The 6,704-nt window shown below is 41.1% G+C and overlaps 1 long non-coding RNA gene across 1 annotated transcript; it reads right to left on the reverse strand.

The window, feature by feature from the left end:
* Positions 1-301: 301 nt before the first annotated feature.
* Positions 302-5,797, reverse strand: LOC127019081 (uncharacterized). Its single transcript, XR_007766860.1, has 3 exons — positions 5,753-5,797; positions 3,945-4,083; positions 302-911 (listed from the first exon to the last, which is right to left on the reverse strand). It is a non-coding gene; the product is annotated as an uncharacterized LOC127019081 (long non-coding RNA).
* Between the last annotated feature and the right edge of the window lie 907 nt (positions 5,798-6,704).

A 6,704-nucleotide genomic window follows, 5' to 3' on the forward strand; every position in this document is an offset into this window, starting at 1 on the left:
AAATGGTTTCCAAATGTATTCTCTGTCCAGTTTTTGTTCTGCAGTAGATCTCTCTGGGGACTCTTTAAAGTATATGGAAAAGGTGATGTCAACAGAAGTGTACACTGGGCAAACTGAGACAGGATTAATTAATAGAGATGAAAGAGAAAAGCCAGTCCCTTGCAAATCATGGTCCAGGCCTCAACTTGGACATCACACCTTAAATGACAGTTTACAATCCTAAGCATGAGTCACACAGATTGACAAGTATTCAAAATAGAAGAGAATTAAAAATCCTTTATGTTTAATGTATAAAGGCCTTTCCAATATGCAGTCTTTAAGATGGTGTAATCTCTGGAGCATTTTGCTTTGAAGTTTAATATGTAGTTCCTCACATCCACATAACATTTTCAACACGTTAAACAAATTAGTCTCTGGTTACAGAAGTTTTTAGACATTTACAAGTTGCCGTTTAACTAAATTTAATATGTGCCAGCGAAGTTGCTCATGCACTTGTTCATTTAGAAAAATGCACTTTTGGAATGGTTAATAAATAAACCAGCCTTTCCTATCCCTTCAACTTTGGTGTTTATTTGAAAGCAATCTACTTTAAAAAGACATTAATATCCCTAGAATTATTATTAGAATAATTGCTTTTACTCTTCTTAGAACACACATTTTTTCTCATTTCCCTTCAGCACAGACAGCATTCGACTCAGATATAAACTTCCTATTATTATTCCCCACTCCCCACCCCAAAAATGAAGAATAGGAATTATACACTTTTCACTAAGGAATAATTAATTTGTCTCAAGTATTAGAACAGAGAATTGTAGAATGACTTTGAATGGTAGTCTCTAAGGAGTAGCATTGTTTGTTCTCTTCGGTCTTTAATGAGCTTTAGTAAATGGCCAGGAAAAATTGCCTTCTTTCTGTAATATGAGAGAAGCAAAGAATGAAGGAAGCTATAGAATCCCTAGGAGAAAAGGGAGCAGCCACACACACACACACGTACACACACACACAGCCCCCTGTACCACATCGCTTCCAATGGTTAGTGTTCTTCTTTGGAACTGAGCACTAGAGCTCTAGTTTTTCCATTACAGTTAAAACATATAACGTCCCTAATATTTCTGTAGGAGAGAAAATTCCTGGATGTCTCCCACATACTGACACTGTCTGGCTTATGTTGGGGGACAACTGCCTATAGCTGAGCTCTGGAAGTCATTCTGGCTTCCTCTGCTTTGGCATTGATTTTGTCTTTTGAGATTCTTTAGTCTATTTTTGTTGCATTTCCACCTTTAAAAGCAATTTCCCTTATAGTGCCCCCGCCTGCTTCCCTGTCTTTTAACAGACTTCTTTTCCCTCCACTGCGTATTCATTGTCACTCCTGTCCAGAATGGTAACTGAGGCAGCAGTGGCAGGTGCTTGTTTCAGCTACGGATATAGACCTGTCGCCATGGATAACTGTGTTCAGGAGCGCCTTTTCCTTCCCTTCCTGCCAGCCTCCACATATGTCCTCACTACCTAGTCCCATAATGTGTCAGTGGTGCTGAGGCAGCTGCCATTGCTGCTGTGGGGTATGAGGGGAGCTGACCCACAGCAGCCAAGTGAGAACAGCACAGTCTAAAAGGATCTTGTGGAACAGCGGCTCTCTCCAACCCATCCTATTGGACTTGTTCCAGTTTGTATGGAATAATTAAATATTAACTGGATTGCCATGTGTGCTTGCTCTCAAAGCATTACTGAGAGCAAGAAACCCGGGTTCTGTTACCCTCTTCCAGGGAATACTTCCATATTTTGTATTAAGTATTTATTGGGGCAGGCCCTGGCAGACGTGGTTTCCCCACCCAGGTGAGTGTCTCCACTACAAGGCTGACAAGTCAAGCGCAAGCTTTCCCACTCGAAGAAAGGACTCGGGTCACACTCCTTACAGAACAGTTGATAATCTCTTGGGTAGGGTGCTAATTCAGGGGGCAAGAGATTCAAGTTCAAATTGCCTCAGGCAGAGGCTGAATACAAGTCTCCCGTATCTTGGCTAAATTGCACCAGCCAGGAGACTGAACCACAAAAGCTTGGGAGAGGAAGAAGGGCACAGGAGCAAGGAGGAGAGACGTGCAGAAGGCGGCAGTGCTATCTGTCATTATTCTGAGAAAAACCTGGCATGGGTGTCCAGTTCCTAGAAAGCAGCAGAGCAAGCGTGGTAAGTAGGTAAAGTAACACATGGTGTTACCACACCTTAGTCTGATCATGGCTCTGGATCATGGGAGGTGCTCTCATGGCAGACATCAGATTGCTGACTAGAGTTCAGGGTCACGAGGGGTGTGAAGAGAGATGAAGAAAGTGGGGAGAGCTGCCTGGACCCATGCCAGACATTTAGGGAAAAGATAAAAGTAAAAAGCTGCTGCCAAAGTAAGAATCATTTCTCTCTATCATGGGCCCTCTTCAGTGCAGTTGTTAGAGAAGAATAAATGGAGAAAGATGGTTGAAAGACAGATAGGAGACAGTGAGAACAGGACTAGTAAGTGAGGCAGAAATGTTGGAAAGAAGACAAAGAGGAAGACACATAAGAAAGCAACAGGAGGATTGGACCAAGAAAAAGGAAAAGGAAAAACCATGACTGACCAAGACCCTTCACCTCTCATTGCCTCAATCTTCTGGCAATAAAATAATAACAGTAAAGAGAATCACAGAGCATTTCAGTGACTTTGAAGTCCGTGAATATTTAGGAGACATTTAAGTGTCCTGTTGATCAGGATTGTGCTAAAAAGAAAGCAGGAAAATTTAAGAGAATGTTCTGACAAGCCTGAAGCACTGCTGTCAGGAAGAAAAAAAGGAACAGGACTTACGTGCTTAATTTCACACGTGTAACTGAGTATCAAAATCCACACCGAAGCATACATGCTTTTTAATAGTAGAAAAGATTGGGCCTATTTCAGACCAGTAAGAAGACATGATTTAAGGCATGCAGCCGCTCTTTCTTCAGTAACAACCTACTGTGACTCCTGTAATTTATTCCTCCCAAGATTCATTTGAACATCTGCAGTATCATTATTTGAGTTTGTTATACTCTTAGCTTTAAAATTTTATAAGCCATACAGTAGCATAGGTGACAAATTGAAAAGTTAAGGAGGGTTAATTTAGAAGTTTTAAAGCAAAGCTATTTTTGAGTTATACAAGTGCAAAAAAGCATCTGAATCCAAACCTCCATGGTTACATTTAAATAACTCAGAAACTGCTGAAAGGATTTTCTTCGAACTTCACTCAAGACAAATCCCTCTGGGCTAAGACCAAGCATGAGAACTCAACTCAAAAGGTGATTGTTGTCTGAAGGGAGTTTTCTTTTTCCCTTCCCCCCTCCCCCCTTTTGCTTGTTTTGTTTTCAATGTTCTGAAAAAAATAAATAGCACTGAAAAATAAGAGTCTGGAGTGTAGCTGTTTCATATCCATTTTTTCATTATAATAAGAAAAATGCTGTTCGTAAACTACCTTTTTATTAAAGCTAGACCCCCTACTTTCCCTTTAGCCATTACCAGCAGTCTTAGTACCCACCTCTAGCAGGCATTTGGTAATGCTATAACTGGGTGGCTCAACACAGAAGTATCAAGCTGTACTCTCAGCCCCATCTGCAGCTTCTTTGCATGCCTCAGCAGCTCGGTGCAGCTATAATGCTACCCTAAATGGACAACTGAGGATTCCCCTTAACAGGAAGTCTTTGGAGAGCAGACAATCAGCAGCTCTGCAGCACTCTTTCCTTCACTTCCCATCCCCAGTTCATGGGAGGTGAAGCATACTCTATACCTGTAGGCTGACCTAAACTATGTTTTGATTTCTCACTGGTCCAGGATTTGGAAAGCAGAAAGGTAGCTGGTAGTCATGCTTTTCTCAGCTCACTGACTGTTAACTCAGTGCATCTGGCAACCTCATTCATTCTTCCCCTTTACAGTTGAGACCAAGGGACTCACCTCCTAGTCGTGTAGCTGTAGGAACCCCTGTAAAGGAAGAACCTGAACAACGATGGTGGAAATTTCTGTTTTCTTTTTCAAAGTCCTTGAAGTCAGTCCTCTCTAATAGGAGCATCATGGGTCCTGATAGCCTGATTATCTGGATTAAAAAAAACCAAAATACAGTGGATTTTTTTTCCCCCTGTTCATTTCAACTCTCTCCCACATTTAGTTTTCTACAAATTGTCCCAGGGCAGACAAGAGCCTTTCCCTTCCCCTTCTATCCAGACTTGTTTCTGATTTTCTGGCAGCACCTCCCACAGTTACTCACTCATTTGTTTGTTTGTTTTTCCATTTGCAACTTTTGCCCCCTCCAAAGAGCTGGCTTGCCCAGGGAAATTACAGTAACTTATTTCATTATTTCAAATGCATTCAGAAAGGTATTTTAATTGTTCCTTTTCATTTAGAGCAGCATCCAAATTTGGAACTTGTGAAAAACTGAAGGGGAAGGTTTGGAATATATTTGCTGAAATAATTCACCACATTTAACCCAGGCAACTCAGATACACACAGAAACAGCTTCCCTTGCCTATCATCTTCCATATACATGACCTGGATTAAAGGCTGCTTTGGGCAAGGGCCAACTAATTGTTTGTGGCCCTAACACAATGTGGCTTGCAAGCTGTGGCAATACTGTAATACCTAGGGATTTCTTTCAGGAGGCTCTGATTTTAGAAACAAAATACATGTTTCCTGATGACTGCTAACACTGAACAGTGGGAAGTATAGCTGAAATGGGCATAGAGAGGAGCATCAGGAATCCAAAGTCTTGGGTTCAGTTCTTATTTGTTTTAATTTTGGGGAAGTCTACTGTGGCAAAACAGAGCGGCCTTAAAGTTGGTATCAAGATGTGGTAGCTTACAGAGGGATAAGCAGCTCCTGGAAGCTCCCTGCTGTACCACCCTACAGGAGCAGGCAAATTCTGGCAAACGTTGGAAAAATTGAGAAAATTTTAAAAAAATATATCACAATATTTAAATAATCACAAAGCTTTTCCATTCATAAATGTCCCATCTGCTCTCCACCACCAAACTTCTGGGGTATCATTTTTCAGTCAGCACTTGGCACTCAGCACTTTAAGCTGTCTGCTGCTGTCTCATTCATACAGCTTTTTCATTGCAGGTCAATATTATCTGACTAGGTTCAGATTAAATCTTAATACACCATTCATCTGGAAAACCCCAACTCCAAGCACATTGAAAAATTGCAAACATAAACAGTGCAGTTTCAGTGGATGATGACATATTAAAATGTATCCCAAAGGGAAGAGAAGGAGGAAAAAGAGGAACGTAAAGTTATGATCACAGAAGACAATGCCCTTCTTTTTCAGCTGAGATTTTACGTAAGAGTGAGAAGGAATGTGGCAAAGAGAAGAAAGGTCTGTCTCCTCACTGCTGGTTCTGTAGCAAAGAAGATTTTCACATCAGCCATGGTAAAATTAGGCAGAGAAATAGCAGATCTGAATATTGTACAGGAAGATGTGAAAAGAGAAAGAGTTCAGTGCAGTTCAAGGATGGCAAAGTATAATGAAGGCAAATGGAAAGTGAGAGCGGAAACTGGAAGAGATGAGCTGAAGGAACCTAATGTAAAGACACACGTTTAATTAATAGAGACAGGCAGAGCAAGCTGAACAGAGAAGACTCATTTAAAATTTCAAAATATATCTTTAGTTGTGGCCACTAAGGTAAAAATAAAGGCAAGGTATGTAGAAACAGCATGAAAGTTGAGGGGTACAAGATTGGGTTCAAGGATGGGAGTGCTGAGAAAACCTGAGACTGCAGAGAAGTTCTTCTGGGAGATGACAGCACTGTCTTTAGTGCTTGTTGCTGCCTTCCAAGTATCCAACATACTGCTCCATTAGCAAAAGGGATCACAAATTACCTCCTAATCTGTTTAACCTGTCAGCCAGATTCATTTCACCTGGTGATGAACATGGATATGAGCTAACCAGGCTGGCTTTACTTGTAGTGCATTAGGGAATGCTTGCTTGGCCTCTTCTGATGGCAGAGCTATGGGGAGGGACCAGGGGCAAGCAGCAAAATGTGGTGTAGTTTTCAGCCAGTAAATGGTGGCTAGGCACTGGGGAGGAAATTGTTTGGTCTAGAACACATGAACATGTCAGACTGGAAGATGTGGAAGGATGCAAATTTCTTAAGGTTGACTAAGACTCAAGGAAAAAGTTATTATCAGCAATACAGAGTGCAAGAAAAGTTCATCTCTCTACATCTCACTGATATGAGTAAGGAACACTTTTAGTATCTTTGCTACTGGTGCAAGGATAATCTCTGCAGAGGTGTATCCATGTGCTTGGGAGAAATAACAGTTACTGGTTGGTTAGTAACTAACAGGAACCGTAACAGAAGAGACTCATGATTTTACTGTCTCTGGTCCAATAGAAAACAGTAATCTATGCTACTTAAGCTTCATATACTCAGCATTTGCAAATGCCAGGTAATCAAAGTTTTTATCAACATAAAGGCGAGCAAAGTTGAAGAGCAACTGCACATAAGGGATCACTGGGACAATATACAGTGGCTTTCACTTCAGGGTAATAGCTTAATACTCGTGTTCCTTTAGGGACTTGCATCAAGCGAATTGGTACAGTTAGGAAGCACATCAAAAACTGAGCTTGCATACCATTAATTTACTTCTGTTATCCAGAGTGGTTCTGTTCTCCAAGGTAGGTAGATCATAGGAAGTTTGTTTTAGCTAGTGCTGTAA

The sequence above is a fragment of the Gymnogyps californianus genome, chromosome 8 (genome assembly GCF_018139145.2).
Source record: "Gymnogyps californianus isolate 813 chromosome 8, ASM1813914v2, whole genome shotgun sequence".
Lineage (NCBI taxonomy): Eukaryota > Metazoa > Chordata > Aves > Accipitriformes > Cathartidae > Gymnogyps > Gymnogyps californianus.